This window comes from Syngnathus leptorhynchus, chromosome 1 (genome assembly GCF_054491065.1).
Source record: "Syngnathus leptorhynchus isolate UIUO chromosome 1, UIUO_Slep, whole genome shotgun sequence".
NCBI lineage: Eukaryota > Metazoa > Chordata > Actinopteri > Syngnathiformes > Syngnathidae > Syngnathus > Syngnathus leptorhynchus.
Window position 1 is genome coordinate 10,955,563 of NC_141195.1, and position 17,732 is coordinate 10,973,294.

Here is a 17,732-nt window from a genome sequence, read left to right on the forward strand (position 1 = left end):
CTATCACTAGATATGATTAATGCTGAGGAGAATTTGTGGGGGGTGGTGGTGAGACTTGCGTGGGAGTGGAGGTTGACGGGTTGTGCCGGGAATGTGTGTAAGGAATATGACAAGAATTTCTTCCATTTTCTCAAGTTTTCACTCCAAAGTCATATTGCAATTCTGTGTAAAAAGTCTATTTTCAGAATGCTGAATAAAAGCTGCCATCAGACTCAGCTATGGCAGACCCTTTGTGATTCAAACCTTCGAATAAAACTCTTGAGGGCAAAAGTTGGGGAACACACCCCCAGTAGTTGGGGTGCAAAAATATCACTCTGCGAGCCGCAAATGGCCCGCAGGCTACGGGTTTGAGACCTTTCTTCTCTCCAGTATTTCCATCATTTGTGTTTTTTCCCCTCTTTTCTCTGCTCTTCTACCTTAACGCACATGCCGGTCAGACACACACAGCCTGTTAGTGATATGACACAACATCTGTCTGTGTGTGTGTGTGTGTGTGTGTGTGTGTGTGTGTGTGTGTGTGTGTGTGTGTGTGTGTGTGTGTGCGTGCGTGCGTGTGTGTGTGTGTGTGTGTGTGTGTGTGTGCATGTGAGTGAGAGAAAGTGAGAGAGTCCACAAGTCCACTCTGTGGGGTTAATCGCATTCTCTCTTTCTCTTGCTCTACCTCAATTTCTCCCTCCCTCTTACTGCCTTTTGTTGCAGCCCCTTACTTTCTCAACATTTGGACAGAGAGGACTGATGCTGTGCATGTGTGCATATATGTACAATACATGTGTATGTGTATAGTTTGGGTGTCCCTTCTCATCTATGAGGTGCCCCATGGACTGAAGTGTACTGGGATATGGACTGATGGGACCTTCATGTTGAATGAACCCACCACACACTGGTAAGGCAACTGGACAGCGATTGATCTTGAGTGTGTTTTGGGTGGAGACCATTATAATGCAACAGTTCGTTTGGTGTCTTCCACTTGGCAAAGCTCAACTGACATCTTTTTTTGGTCAAAGGCGTCCATGTACACCCCTGGCATCTTTCACTCGTCTTCTGCCCTTCATTCGTGTGTTGCCTCTCACCCCACCCCACAGTCTCTCCCTCTCTCTCCCCCGGTCAAAGTTACTCAAGTTACTGGCTTCCTCCTGTTGTTTTGAGCCCTGCGGTTTTATCCACTGAGCTCTGAGGGCGCTCCCACGCTCTCCAAAAGAGAAAGAAAGGAAGGAAAAACTGTAACTATTTAAGAGCCTCAAAAGTAGTGGGAGAAGAATGCTTGGTTTCATACCCGGTCGCCACATGCTGCATGCCTGCTTTGTCACGTTTTTGTTTGTTGTACACATTGCCCCCCCTCACCCTCCACCCCTTTCTTCTAAGAGGTATTAGGATGGCTGAGGTGGTGAGAAAATTGGAAACAGAGCCACCCACAGTGGAACTGAGTCAGCTCAATATTTAGTGGTGTGTTTACTTTGGAAATGGCAGAAATTAGACGAGCAATGTGGGGGGAGGGGTGAAGGGGTCAAATGGGTCCTGAGAAAAACAATGCGTTTATGCTAGTATTTGTTTGAAGCCTTGCAAAAATGTTTACTGTTCTTTTTGCTAGAAGTGGGAAACGTGGAAAAATGACGAGAAGCCAGAGGCTGTTTATAAAGGGAGGGAGCGGATTGCGTCCATCTGGGACAATCCTAGCTCAAAGCTTCCCCACCCTGAGCCCAAAAATCTGTCCCCCTCTGCCCCTCCCTCTCCCTCACTCTCTCCCACCATTGTCCCTCCATCAGGTGCATCTGAACACATTTGGATTGCAACCTGCAAACCTTGCTCAATCTCGCTTTGCACCTGTTGTCTGTTAGCCAACATGTAACATACAGTCACTGAAAAAAAATGACTCTTGTCTTAAGGCCCCTTTTCCACTTCACGGAACTTACGAGGCATCTCACTGATCAACTTGATGGTGACAAATTTCCATCGGTCAAACTGTACTACCTTTTCCTGTGTCATACTCCTATCATTTGGTTCTTGGTCTTTCAGTATGGACTTTAATCTACCTTTTAATAGCACCACTACCTAATTAGCAAATGTATGATAATAAATTAATCAATTGACAATTGTTAATCAAATCAATCAACTACGACCCTTGTGAGGATAAGCGCTTTAGAAATTGGATGGCCGGATGGATTACAGCAGCGCGATTCAATTGAGGCTAAAAAGTGCTACTTTAATTTTCACATTGTCCTGTCATCAGAGACCATTGTCATTCTTGAATTATCAATTGGCATCTTATCAATTATTGGTGTGGAGTCATGTGATCTCATTATTTGGGAAATTTTCCTTTATCAAGGCTGCTTGACCGCCCTACCTCTCGTATCCCTTCCTCCCTCCCGGTCTTCCTCCTGATGCGTTGGCTCTGTAACCAGTGATAAGAGACAGCGATGGTAGCACTTCCTCTTACCACAGGAAGCAGGAAGTGTAGATTTCGACTGCAGCCTATCTGAGCAAACCCTGTGCTGGGTCCACTGGGATCATTATCACTTACCCATATGTGTGCACACTTAAATGCAACCCACCGCCAGCCCACTCCGCAGGCATGCATGCGCGTGCACACACACACACACACACACACACACACACACACACACACACACACACACGCACACACACACACATGCACGCTGAGTTTGTTTTGGTCACCTGTCTGCATACAAGAATGCCACTATATTACTTTGGTAATCTGCCGGATGGTAAGCCACCTGGGAACCAGCGAACCCTGTGTCACTTTGACCTCTGGGTTAGCCAGCAGGTCAAAGGATGATTGGCTAATTATTCCCCTAATCATGGCAAATGTTTGATTATCTTCTCCTATGGCCACGCAGGTCGGGATGGGCGCTGTTGAGCTTAAAAAAAACACAAACAACCATTCATCACTTAATGAATTTCAGTAACACCCAGGGGGGAGGGCCGGGTGGGAGAGAGGGACAAAAGCTGACAAGAAGACGATGTGGAAGAGACAAAGGGTGTCTGGGACTTTTCTTTTGTGCACGTCTTGTTCTCTCAACAGTTTTGGATATTGGGGAAGTAGCTTTTAGCAAAGAAGCAGGGTTATTATATAGTTCACAAAAATTTAGGAAATAATTACAATAAAAATAAAAATAAAATGTGAGTAAAAAAACGAGTGCTTTAACTAAATTTAACGAAATGAAATGTCATTGTACTGTGAAACTAAAGTCCGGTACACAGGCAAGATAATCTGAATGATTCTAGTCCTGATTCACCCGTTCCGACAATCGTGGGTAAACCCGATTCTCATAATGGCTTCAAAGATAATCGTAGCATATAATTCTGCCGTGTGTGGTGCTCAGACTATGCTTGGCCACTCGGGCGTACGTCCGACCTCAAATTGGAGACATTCAACATGTTGAATTTCTTTTGGCCCGACCGTTAGTGGTGTCCTCCGAGAACGAATAGTCACACAGCTGTTAGACAGTGACATGTAGCCAATCCGACAGCGAAGTGACAAGCGTGGTGCGGAATCTAGAATCGTGGTCGCAGTCATGGCACAACAGAAAGTCCATGCTTGTACCTTATCCACTCCTTTGATCGTCTTTTCTTATTATGACACTTTCTACTCAGAACAAACCAAAAAGGATCATTTCTTGGTTTGTTTGTTTGTTTGTTTGTTTGTTTGTTTGTTTGTTTGTTTGCTCTGAAGTTCTGTTCAATATTAGTTTATTGCTAAACAGAAATAAGGTCAGTCTTGCAGGCATTGTAGTTTACGTTCTGTTACTACACAATGCTAAGTGACCTTTTTCACTCTACAAATACTCCATCCATCCTTCCATTCTCTGCACTGCTTATCCTTCATATATGTAAATAACTAAAAGTAAAACTATGCTTTAAAGATAGTTTTGTTTATGGTGGGCTGGTAATAACAAAAATAGTATGGAGGATACAAAGAGAAGGAAGACTTAGACAAAGGCAAAGCGGAAAAACACACTGCCCAGTGAAATAAACCTGACTGATAGAAGATAGAAAATCACAAAGGGCTATTGCTGAATCGCAAGAAAATGAGATTTGAAACGATTAGGAATCATTGAAGATGTGAGCGTAAACTCTGAGCAGGTCACGGGTCAAGAGGGGTGAGCAGGTCAGAGTGGGCCCAGCAGCTCTACTTAGAACAGGATATCCTGCGAGGAAAACCCATCTGTCTCCCTCTTACGCACTCTCGTTCTGCCTCTTAATGTCGCGCAGAGGGCACGGCAGAGAGGCGAGGTGTAGCCTTTCACTACCAACACCAGTGAAAACACAAGCTGAGAAACTCTGCTGTCATCAATCATCAGTGACAGAAACCGACGGATGTATTGTGCACTTGGTGTCCCTTTATGCAGCGGGCTAAGGTGGCCGTGCCATACTTCTATCGCTTCCCGCACTGCGGCTTGTTGCGGCAAATCACTTTAGCGGCCAAGATAAATTTCCTCGCTGGGACAACAAAGTAAGCGTATCTTATCTCGGGCAGGCAGACGGCGTGCACTCGCTCTGTAGCGTCCCGCTCGCAATGGAAAAATACAATCATAGACCATATGCCACACAAACAGTACAAAAAACTTTGTCCATTGCTTTACATAAAGTGCAAGACATGATCCTACTTGCATTAGTCTCAGAAAATCAATACAACATACTATTTTTGTTTCGTTAAAATACTACACTACATTGGAGATTCAACTGTCTAATCTATATTTAAAAACAAACCTTCAGCCCCTGATTATGCATTCAAAGAGTCTAGTGAGCTTGGATGACATTTTCTATATCCAAATTATTTTCTCTGGCGTATTAAAAAGGTAGGATTGGGCCCTCTGAATTTTGCCTAGCAACAAGTGGCAAGAGACGTTACGTGGAAAAAGAATCTGAAACAATTTAGACCATACTGTCTGCTAACACTGTTTAGAAAAAGTTGAGTGAAGTCAAAAATTCAACAAACTTTGATGAAATTTTAAGTTGCGAAACAATATGTTTTGAGTTTTGGTCATACAAAAATTGTCCTTCCCGCAAAGATTTAAGAGTTTACGGAACTAATTCTCGTTTTTATTGTCCCGCAATTTATTTCTCGTAAACGTTTGGGGGGCTTTTTAAAATACATTTCATAAACCCTAACCCAGAAACAAAAAGTCAGAAACAGCAAACTCATTTAAGCAACTAAATAACAAATACCGAATACATTGTCATAAGATCTTCTACAGACCATGAATTTGAAATTATGTGATTAAATTACCTTTTGCTGTGAGTCTGCCAAAATTCATTATGAGAAGCAGCCCTTATTTCTAGACTCAATTTTCTCATCCTTGCCTTTGATTTTTTTAGTAGGTGATGGTTACCGGATGGGAACATTCTCTGCTGTTTTTTTCCCCAGCTGATTGTTTACAGCAATGCGGAGAGAGCGATGAACTGGCGGTGAATGATGGCTAACAAAAGCGGAGAGCTATATTTGGCGAGCATGGGTTTTTCCAACACACACACACACACACACACACACACACACACACACACACACACACACAGAGACACGTACACACACACACACACACACACACATTGGGAGACTTTCAACTTGTTTTGTGTGAGTGTACTTGTGCGGGCGCTTGATATCCTTGGGATAGTCTTGCGGTCGCTATGGTTTGTGAACAACTTGCCGCAACTCCAAACATCCTGAGGTTGTTGTGGGTCATAATGACTTGGTGAGTGCTGTCGCCGGGGTTGACCTCACTTAGTCTCAGATCAAAGTGTTCCATCCAAAAGAGCTTGTAAATTGCTTAATATCACCCCCTGTACCTCATATGTGTCCCCTGCTTTCTCTTCTGCAGGATTTGCATGTTCCGTTCCAGTGCGGCTTGTGTTTGGGTGGCCCCTCCCACGCACTAAAGTTAATGTAAATTGTTGCCAGTTAGAATGAATAGATGTCTGTGTGTGCAGAGGTTAGTGCAGATTTGAATCACTTGACCTACAGTGGAGCTGGCCTAGAACACAATCTACTCTGGGATGCTTTTCCCCTTTAGACTAGTTTTCCAAATTCACACTTGGTCCATTGAGGTTGGTCCATCTTTTGAAAATAGTGTCACTAAGACACCACAAAGGAAGGAAGAAGAAATTCCAAAATAGCTCATCTGACGATGCCCTTGGGGGTATTTTATAATATAATTTCAAATTGTTTTGTCCTAGGGCGATTTGATTTAGGCTGTTCCACTTATATATCGAAAGGGCTCCTCCAAGGCTGCCCTTTGTCACCGATTCTGTTCATAATTTTTATGGACAGAATTTCTAGGCGCAGGTCCGGTTTGGGGACCTCAGCATCGCGTCACTGCTTTTTGCAGATGACGTGGTGCTGTTGGCTTCTTCAGGCCGTGATCTCCAGCTCTCACTGGAGCGGTTCGCAGCCGAGTGTGGAGCGGTCAGGATGAGGGTCAGCACCTCCAAATCCGAGTCCATGGTCCTTGGTCGGAAAAGGGTGGAATGCCCTCTCCGGATCGGAGATGAGATCCTGCCCCAAGTGGAGGAGTTCAAGTATCTTAGGGTCTTGTTCATGAGTGAGGGCAGGATGGAGCGTGAGATCGACAGGCGGATCGGTGCAGCGTCGGCAGTAATGCGGACTCTGTACCGGTCCGTCATGGTGAAGAGAGAGCTGAGACAAATGGCAAAGCTCTCGATTTACTGGTCGATCTACGCTCCTACCCTCACCTATGGTCACGAGCTATGAGTCGTGACCAAAAGAACGAGATCCAGGATACAAGCGGCCGAAATGAGTTTCCTCCGCAGGGTGTCCGGGCTCTCCCATAGAGATAGGGTGAGAAACTCGGTCATCCGGAAGAGACTCAGAGTAGAGCCGCTGCTCCTCCACGTTGAGAGGAGCCAGATGAGGTGGCTCGGGCATCTCATCAGGATACCTCCTGGACTCATTCCTGGGGAGGTGTTCCGGGCATGTCCCACTGGTAGGAGACCCCGGGGACGACCCAGGACGCACTGGAGAGACTATGTCTCTCGGCTGGCCTGGAAACGCCTTGGGATCCCCCGGGATGAGCTGGATGAAGTGGCTGGGGAGAGGGAGGTCTCGGAGTCCCTCCTAAAGCTGCTGCCCCCGCGACACGACCCCGGATAAGTGGAAGAAGATGGATGGATGGCACTTATATATCTGTTTCACAAATATGGAGAACCTCTTTGTGTTCATCTTTTTTATCATGTGACATCCTGCTGACTGCTCCGGGGTCTTTAGCAATTTATACTCAAGCACCGTATCTCATGATCATCGAATGACGAATATGAGAATTTCGTGCGTGTTTAGTGCTGAGGAAGGAGTTTTTGGGTGGCTATTGCAGGAGTGATTTTCTCAGTGCACCAAAGAACAAGCATGGTCAAAAGTGCAGAGGGTGCTTTGAGTTGTTCTGACCACACCCTGAAAGTCATTCATCGTACCGCAAAAAAGAAACACAGGTGTTCAGATTTCTTATCTCCTCCATTTGAAAAAAAATATTCTCGATGCACTTCCTTCTTCTCAGCTTGTTTCCACCCTCCTCCACTTTGTTTCTTTCATATCAACATGCCTATTCTACCCCCCCCCCCCTGCATTCGGTCCTCTACTTTTCTTCTCAGCAGCATTCTTTACATTCCTGTTGGCTTCTTAAGGGGAAGGACCCCGCTGGCAGGCCAAGGCCAAACATTATTATAGTGCTCTCAACCTCCCTCTGTTTTTTTCCCCCCTGCTCTTCATTTCTTTCTTCCACCCTCTGCCCCTACACTCATCATTACATTTCAATGCTTTGACTGTCTCTGTCTCCTCCGTACAATCTTGCCCTTATCCTTCCTACGCATCGGGCATTATAATTTTATTTCATGGACAGAGGCGGTTTGTACCAGCAATTTTGTTTCTAAAAAGTGGAAATGAGGGTCTTCCACTTAGTTCCCATGTGACATGAAACTGGAAATTGAGATCATTATCCAAAGTTGTCTGCATTTAGTTCATTAAAACCAAGTAACAGTGATGAGATTGTGGTTGTCTCCTAATGTCATTTAACAAGTGTATATTATTTTGATTTGCTACCAGTTGTTTAGGCTCACTTATTCTATCAAAAGGTTTGTTGGAGTAGATGGGAGGCAACATTTACAAAACATTTGACCACATCCTGCCCCAAATTGGCCAATAGAATGATGCCACTCACAATCTGGTTCATACAATTTGAAGTCAACGTCCTCTTATTCTTTGAATTTAGATACATTTTCCCAAGCAGGCGATTTACAGTCTTTGCAATAATGTTTAACTCACAGGTTTTATTGACGATCCTATCACTTTTTTTTATTTTGATAAAATTTGCCAAAAGTAAGGTGCATTACATCTGTAAAGGAAATTCATAAAATTGATGTTCGTGGAAAATGGGTTGCAGTGTGTATGTGTGTGTGTATATAGAGTATCTCTCGCTCTCTCTGTGGGCGGTTTGCTTGCTGCACTACTTTTCTGTCACCATGTGGTTTTGTTATTTTCAGCTTGAAACCGGATGTGATTCAGACTTCATGGCTGATTGTGTCATTGAATGGTCTGCGCGTAGACACTTGCACACTTATGTACGCCGAGCATGTAGCGTCGAACACCCACGCAGAGGGGGGGGTCTTCTGAGAAAGGTTCCCCCTCTGCGCAGAGACACCTGAAGCCGAGAAGCGGGCCCCATAGTGACATCGACGTACACGCGTCATTTGGTTTCAATATTGCTCTGATGCATGGTTCGGTGTGCCTGCGTACGCTTAGGTTGGAAAATAAGATGAAAAGCACATAAATGGTTTTGTTTTGTGGAAACAATGAAACAGTTTAAAGTAGGGGAAACATTGAGAAGTGTGGGGGAAACTTACATAAATTGCACTGAATGACTGAAAAAAAAAATACATTTCTGATATGATTAAGGGGGAAAAAAACGAGAAGCGATGAAGAGACGCGTAATGCAAAAGGAAGACTATAGAATGAAGACAATTATATTTCTTGGATGTACGCATTTTCCGCAAATGCGCACATAATCTTCAGACGTATTGCAGACAGTATTGCTCGCCGTCGGGCTGCACATTAAAAGCTTGTGTTAATTATAAATCAGGAAAAGGCCACTGACAAACACGACTTCATATAAACTCAACGAATGCGTTGCAAAACTTCAGAACTGCAGAACTTTTTTGTATCAAGCAGTTCACAGAATTCTGGTACTGTTCTAGATTTGCTTTCACTGGAACAAATCAATGTTAACAGTAAATGATCCAAAATGAGTTGCACAAACAAACATACTCCATCAAAACACTTCTTAATGTAGTGTTGAAGGTTTGTATCAGCATAAAGTTTTTGACAACTGTGACAAAGAAGTCTGCATCAGATTATCTCTCTGCATTACAAGTCATTGCAAAAAAACAGCTTTATTAGGTGACATATAAAGTTTGTTCCAGCATAAATCATGGGGAAACACTGCAGTCACAGCTTGTGAAATAGCGATGACTGGAAGAGGGTGTTTAATTTCGTGCCTTTCCTAAACCGAGCAACTACGAGAAATGTCAACATTGATTCAAGCTGTGTGGAATACTGCACGACGAGCTGAATTCATCGAGAATTAATAACGACAGCTATGTCTGTAATGTATTGAATTGCTACGATGCCTGCTTCAATTAATGACTAGTGTTTGACCCAAACATCCAGATAGAGGGAGCGTGGCACTTTGGTCCTGACAGTTGAATCAGTATGAAGCAAATTGAAGGATTGGGGGGGGGGGGGGGGGGGGGGTTAAGCGTTGTGTGTAGATTGCTGTTTTGACTAGAGGTTCCAATCTCAATTTGTAACAACTCGTTTAGAATGTAAATCAGTTGATTAAATAAATGCAGCAATTGTCAACTGCTGTGTGGTTGGCTGTTGGGAGTCTCACAGACAACTGGTGGCACTAGGATTTCTTTTAAGGGGGCCATGGAGATGGGGGGCAAGGATGTCTCAGGGGTCCACAAAGCTAAAAAAAACAAAATAACAAAAAAGCATTTTACTAACCGATTTTTGTGTGTGCAGAAAACACTGATAAAGATTCATTGTTTCCCTACAGGGGACAGGTAGAAATGTTGAAAACAATTTCATGAAATAAGATTGTAAAATCTGTGGGGGAGTCCAAGCATTTTACAGGGGGGCTCCAGCAGACAAAAGAGCCTTGGGGTCCTGACCTTTTTTATCCAGCTGTTGGGTGTGAATTTGACTGACAGTAGATGGAGCCACAGAGTTGGTTCCGTTGTTAAACTCTGCGCTCACCTTTATGTTCATGATAATGATGACGTTTATGACACATTTATTACACATTATTTCAATGTATGGCACATTGTGGTAGATGCTGATTGACTGCAGCGTGGATCGAATGAAGAAAACAATAATCAGGTCCAAGTGAAATGGAGGCTATTTTTGGTGGGGTCCGCCTTGCTCGCTTGCTATTTCTGTCAGCAGAGGAGCGACAGCGGAGGAGGAGGACTAGAGGGCGGACTAGAGGGGGGCCGGACTTTCTTTCAGCAACTTCTCCGCGACAACTCTCTTTTTCTTCCCCCTCCTCAGCGCCGCGTAAAGCCTGCTGCTGACCACCGCACCGCCAACTCCGCTTCAAGTTCGGATGTCGAGACGTGAATTGGACGGTTGCTGGATTTATCTCAACGAGTTTTGAATCCACGCGGGTCGAACATTGTCTTGCAAGGTAGGGGACTGATGCACCAACAGCTGGAAGTTTGCTCGCCTATTTTTCCCTTTGCACGGCGTGCGTGGTACTTTTTGGAGTTGCAACGCTGTTTTAAAAGCGAGGTGTTGAACAGGTGTTTTCACCCGCTGCAGTTTCAGTGAGCCGTGAGTCATTCAATGACATATTTACGTGTCGTTTTTATAGCTTTTTTTCCATCATGAATATCCCAGCTTTTAGAAAATTAACATTACTCAGTCACTTTTCACTTCAAAGCAAAGTTTCTAAAAACACAGCAACGCATAAGTCGCTCTGACGGATGCATTTCTTTTTATTTTGTATCAAGCGTTTAAAAGCACCCCTCCACTTCTCGCCTCCCCATCAGCGGTTAGTTTTGTGTGCACGTGAAGCAACTTTCCTTCCTTTGGCCAAGCCTGCACAGACTTTGTGAAATTCATTCACTCATGTATGGCAAGTTAAATATTAGACTTTCATTGTCTACCAAGTTGTATGATGGAGAGCATAACAACACCTCATAAACCTTTAAATACCTTTGTTGGCTGCCTGTCAGCTTTGCAGCAACTTCTCATGATTTTTTTTAAACAGGCCAAAGGAGTAAATGACATCTCAGATATTTTAATACTCCTTCTCTGAGTAGTTGATCTAACCTTCACCTTGTATCTCATGTTTTACTGTACAGATGGAATCAGCACCCAATACAAACACCCAAAAGATATAAAAAAGGAGCAATCCAGCATATTTCATCCTGTGCCAGGTAAATTCACATCACCAATGCCTGCAATGTTTCACCTGAACTCATGAAAAATGAGCTAGAACTGTCAACGTTGAAATATTCATGTGCAAAGATGACACCAGTAACTCCCCTCAGGATGACATCTTGTCCTCATAAGTTTTTTTTTTTTTTTTAACAGCTCACACATTGCTTATAGTCTCCACACGCCTGTGGTGACAGCACTTTTTCCAGCATGCACAATGATCTAAGTCGATAGATTTTGACGGAACGGCAGTAAAAGCACAGAACAGGTCTTGGCCTACTTGGAAAGACAAATTCCATGATGTTGCCTTTTCATTTTTGTATGTGCAGTCTTGTGATCCTATCTGTGATCTATTGTGTCACGCTTTACTGCGTTCCAAATTTCCCTTTGTTGCAATTTTATTTGTTTTGGTTTTTTTACATGATGCAGATAATAAACCCAAAATTCAGTGGAACCTCCATTTGAACACATGTTCTGTGATGCTTGATAAATTCCAGTTGTTGTTTTCATGACGAACTCAATATGCAACGTTTTAACAAATGTTTTGCATTTGTCGTCACACAAGCATACAGAGAAGTTAACTATAGTGGGATAAAACTATCCATCCACTTTCTATACTTTTCATCCTGTTCAGGGGTTGAAGGCAGACAACAATCTGGACTAGAAATGACTCAATCACAAGGTTAAAACTAAAATAAAGTAACATACCACACCTCTAGTTAAATTAAACACACAATTATAGGTTATATTTAATTCATAAATGTGCAGTTCTCTGACCAGTTGTGTTATTTTTTGCTTTGCCTCATTTGCCATTCCTGGTACTTCAGTGTAATCACCTAGAACGCCCCCCAAAAACGAATTAATAAGCTCATCTCTTGTTATTTGCTGTTGTGTCTGATGGGTGTTTGAACCCCAAGTATTGTTTGACTTTGAAACATACAGAATTTGTTGTAGAAAATTTTACTTGAATTCCAAATTTGAGGTGTTCAACTTTGGAGGTTTGTAACATCTGTTTGTAACCATGTCTCAGATCAAAATGTTTTGCTCCGCCCCATCTCAAACCAGTTAGCCAGCTGTTTTGCTCCTTTGTGTGTTCTGCTCCGAGAGGCACATACATGCATGCCTGTGTGATCGCACTGTGTAAGATTACAATGGACCTCTGCCTCAATAAAGGCGCCATGGCTCGTTCTGTGCCAGCCTGCGACAATTGCTAACCCTGCACGGCGCTGCCTGTGTGTGCGTGTGCATGTGTGCTCCCGTGGAAAAAGTCAGTGAAGTCATGGCCATGCCTTACAGCATCTGGTTACATGTGTGCAATCCACACAGTGCAATTGACACTGGCTCTTTCACCATTGTCTCCCACTTGAATTAATTTTCCTTACACAGTCCATTGTTTGAATAGTTAAGTCATAAGGTTACGACAGTCGAGTCACAGGCAAAAAAAATGTGAAACCCTTCGTACGTCACACATCCGTTCATTATGGAACTGCAGTTTTATGCATTTTCTAGATTAACAGGGTTAATGCATATATATACAGTGGAGCCTCGGTTTTCGAACACAATCCGTACCAGAAGGCTGTTCGAGAAGTGAATCATTCGAATTTCGAATCATGTTTTCCCATTACAAATAATGGGAGAAAAATTTAATCCGTTCCAAGCAAAAAAAACCAAAAAAAAACATTTGCGCATTTTTGTCCGACCGCGTAACTGTAGCGCGTCGCCGACCCCGCAACTGCACCGCGCTGGTCGAATTATATTGACCGAGCGGCTGCTGAAATTTAGAAAATATTTTTAAAGTTCTTATGTACTTTCCAAAATTTAAGTGGACCTCAGTGCGCAGGAAGTTTAATTTTGTCCGATCGCGCAACTGCAGCGCACCACCGAACGCGCAACTGCAGCGCACCACCGAACGCGCAACCGTAGCGCGTCACAGACGCGCAACCGTAGCGCGTCACAGACGCGCAACTTCACCGCGCTGGTCGCATTATTGTGACCTAGCCGTCTCTGAAATTTAGAAAATATTTTTAAAGTCCTGATGTACTTTCCAAAATTTAAGTGGACCTCAGTGCGCAGGGAGCTTAATCTTGTCCGATCGCGCAACCGCCTGCAGCGCGCCAGCCGGGCGCTCACTGTCCATTGCTTTAGGAGCGTCTTTTTGTTTTAGGATGACTTTACTGCTCCTTCATTTGGAGGCATGATTAGAGTTGATGCAGTCCTCAAAGTAGCGAGAATGTAATAACGAACGGAGTCAGTTGGCATGCGGGTCCTCTCGGCTCATCTCGCGAGGTTCGACAACCGAATTTCGTCCGACATCCGAAGCAAAAAAATCTCAAATCTTTTGTTCGAATACCGAATTGTTCGAGAACCGGGACATTGGAAAACCGACACACACACACACACACACACGCACGCACGCACGCACGCACGCACGCACGCACGCACGCACGCACGCACGCACGCACGCACGCACACACACACACACACACACACACACACACACACACACACACACACACACACACATACATGGACTAGGGCATTAAGATTTGTAAGTGTTCAATTAATGACAGGAATGGAATGCAAATGGAAATTTCAGAACAACCTAATTGTTATGGTCATCGGTTATTTAGCTTTTACATAATGACACTAAAACTATACATAGCTCATGCCCATCATTTGCAACTTTGTGTATTGCACTTTCCATTTAGTACTGCAACTATCCAGATTTATCAGACTTCTGCCTTTGCCATGCCACACCCTCAGCCCGGTAGTTTTATGCTGAATTCTGCTTATAAACACACACCTCATGCTTTGCGCTTGACAGAAGTAGCTTTAGTCAGACTCCAGATTTCCAGTACTATCTACGATCAGAAACAAAATGCTGAGTCCCACTGTGCACATGCACATACAATACAATGAGATTTATGTAAGAACCAGTCACTCCTGTCCCTGAAATGCTCAAAGAGATTTGAAATTCTTGCAGTGACCCTGTAACAAAGGAAGGTATGACTTAAATCAGTTCACATAGTGTGGGCGAATGCATAGAATGTTCTCTCTATCCACGTACTGTATATTTCGCCACTTATAGATGCGGATGTTTGATTCAGGAGAAACTTCGGGCAGCAATTAAAAAACAGGCACAATCGATGTAGTTTGCGTGGCGCTCATGTTTCTGTCTTCCCCAGTTTCGGTTTTCACACAGTCTGAGTCAGCTCAGTATTGTTTAAGTCTTCAGGCTCATCTGGTTAAAAACTACTACAGCGGCTTATAAACTTTTTGACAGTTTTGAGCTGTCCCTTACTTATTTTAACCTTGCGTGTTGCTTTTTGCCTTTTGAAGTCATCAAACCTGAGGCAGAATCATTCAACTTTTGCACTGTCCACAGGGGGCTCGTTAACCTTTGCTGGTCATTTGGTGCCACTACCTCCCTTGGGCTTTTGTGTGCGCAAAAATCTTGCAGGGCTAGGTCTGGTAATGGCTGTAACAGTAGACAGCTAATTTTGACCCGCCGAACAAACGGCTCGATTGTGCTACCTCAAGGTGCATGAAATCACTTGATATGCCCGGGGTAATGTCTATTATACTCTCCAAGGGGCCACCGATTCTTGAGTAGGCCAGTCTTGTGTTTGAGTACAGCATTTGGAGCCTGCCCAGACGGTTAATATACGTATGGTATGATGTGAAGTAGAGGCGTCAAAAGTAAATGATTAATTGACTAATCGATCATCAAATTGATTGACATCTAATCGTTTTGAACCACCTTTTTAACTCAGGTGTCACCAATGTGGTGCCTGTGAGCACCAGGTTGCTCCCAAGGACCACATAAGTAGCCTTTCAAAGATATCTCACCAGTGTTAGGATGTTTGAATTTCTAGAAATGTTGTGATCACAGAGGTAAAAGGTGAAAAATGGTATTCATATACTCTGAGTAAATTGAAAAATAGTTAATAATAGCAATTTCTCCACGGCCATTGACAGTACCGTTAAGAATCGCTATGCCAGTTTTTAAAAAATTAAGTCCGGAGACACTTTAGTACCAGTACCAAAAGCCATACTTATTCATCTATATTATAATGAAAATGAGTGGAAATGTAAATACTATTGACTTCGGAAGTCACAACAGTGTGAAAATTCAGGTGGGTGGCCAATGTGCTTCCCAACTTTGGGAGCCACTTTCACAGAGAAGCGGATAAAAGACAAGCTTGATACTATTAAGAACAGCAAGAGAAAGATATGTTGATAGATATAGTAGAATCACACGATTATGCCTAAAGGGCCTGTAGACATCATAGTTAGAAACATTTCCTCACGTTCTTGTGTTTATTTCTACATATATTTGCAGCATCCCGAACAAGTTCAAAGCCTTTTCCCATTATGCTTTTTGTGATTTTGTTTTTGTTTTGTCAAGACAATCTTTTTCTGTTGCTGATAAATTGTTCTAAAGAACTGACTGCTGACTTAAGAATCTGTCAGAAGGCTTTAGCTGAGTTGGTTACTGAAGGTTTTGAACAATAAAGGCTAACTCTGAATAATGCAAATAAATCTACGAGGGTGGATGTAGGTGAACAAAACAGTTTTTATTACCTTTGAAGACAGGTCGAAGCATTTTTTCAGTGATTTTGGAAAATTACTGCAATATTTCTGTGCTGCCATCTCACAGAGTGAAAGCTTTTAATAACAATTCTGGTGTGCTCGTGTCAAAGCCCATTTTTTCAAGCTAGATGTCTGGAACTTTGAAAGTCAGCTTGTTCCACTACGTCACAGCAGAGATAAAGGCTTCCACAAATATGACGCTTTGATGATGATGCTTTACAAATGTTTTGGCACAGCATTGCACCACTTCAATGTGTCAGTTTATTTTTTTTTGTTAATGTTGGGTCAAGTCAAGTTTATTTGTATAGCCCTAAATTATAAGCAGTCTCAAAGGGCTTCACATAGACAATCAATTGACAATTATTCTCAAAGCATCCCCTGATCTTGGGCTCCCAAAAGGGCAAGGAAAAACTCAAAAAAAACCTACCAGGGGAAAAATGAGAAACCTTGAGAAAGGACCACAGATGGAAGGATCCCCCTTTCAGGATCACCAGGCTGCAATGGATGCAAAGAGGGCACATAAAATACATCATATGGAAATCAAAAAGTGGATGTCCAGGCCAAAGCGAAGAGCTGTCGGAGGTGCCTTCGATTGTCCTGGGAGTGTCCTCTAGGAGGGTAATCCGCTGCAGTTCCCTCATGCTGAATTGGTCCACGAGAATCTAGATAGCCGCCGTCAGCTTGGGTGTCACCTAACCACCTCCCCAGCCGGGGAGGGGTGGGGGGAGTGGGGTCGGGGAGAGGGAGCAAAAACAAACTCCAGCCGAATCGGCAACTACAGGTTAATTAAAGGCCATATCATAGAAATATGTCTTTAAACGTGTCTTAAATGTTTCTACTGAGGTAGCAGTTCTAATATCCATTGGTAGGCCATTCCAGAGCTCTGGAGCCCGAATAGAAAATGTTCTAGCCCCTGCAGACATTTTCTTGGCCCTCGGTGTCACTAAAAGACTTGCGTTTTGCGAACAAAAGTTACGAGACGGAACATAAGGAACGACTAAGTCGACGAGATATGAAGGCGCTAAGCCATGCAATGATTTATAGGTTAATAGAAGAACCTTGAAGTCACATCTTAAATGTCAATCATTGAGATTTACCATCTGACGCTTCTGTTGTTGTCTACCACGCACATTTTCATACAGTATTTACTTATCAGCAAATCAATATATCACAGAATGCTAAGCAATAGAAAATTGTCTGCGATTATACCAGGATCTAAAATAGGGAGAGGAAAGCCCTAAATGTCAACACAAAGTACAAGTAATATGGAGGGACACTTAACAACAGGTAACAAAAGCTGTCCCATCGTAAGTTGCCAAGACCGTAGCTACTGCCAACATTGACTAAGACTCTCAAAGCTGGAAATAATGTTCAGTATACATAAATATGCCAACATTGGTAAAGGTCAAAGGCTAATGAATTGATTGTCCAGACCCTTTGGACCTGGAATAAATGTGAGTAGCGTGAGTATTCATGTGTTGTTCATCATCACTTCACTAGAAAAAAGTTATACTGTGAAAGTAATCTATCATAGAAATAAAAGTATTTTTTTATATATCGGTCATTAAATAAAATCATTTAAATGAAAGAAACACTCTGCTCATGATATATTTTCATATCTCCAGTATTTATGGCTGACGGAGCTAAGTCAAACTGAGTAGCAAACAGGATAAGT

The 17,732-nt window shown here is 43.1% G+C and overlaps 1 protein-coding gene across 3 annotated transcripts in view; it reads left to right on the forward strand.

Moving 5' to 3' along the window:
- The first annotated feature begins 732 nt into the window (after positions 1-732).
- The window catches only part of hdac7a (histone deacetylase 7a), a 43,447-nt gene continuing 26,447 nt past the window's right edge, over positions 733-17,732 (forward strand). For 2 of the 3 annotated variants that reach the window (XR_015067350.1, XR_015067351.1), the window contains exons 1-2: positions 9,823-10,709; positions 11,389-11,463. The gene's annotated coding sequence lies outside the window, so the exon portion shown is untranslated. Of the gene's footprint in view, positions 884-9,822; positions 10,710-11,388; positions 11,464-17,732 lie in introns of those variants that run through there. The other variant, XM_085921437.1, reaches the window with a different exon arrangement.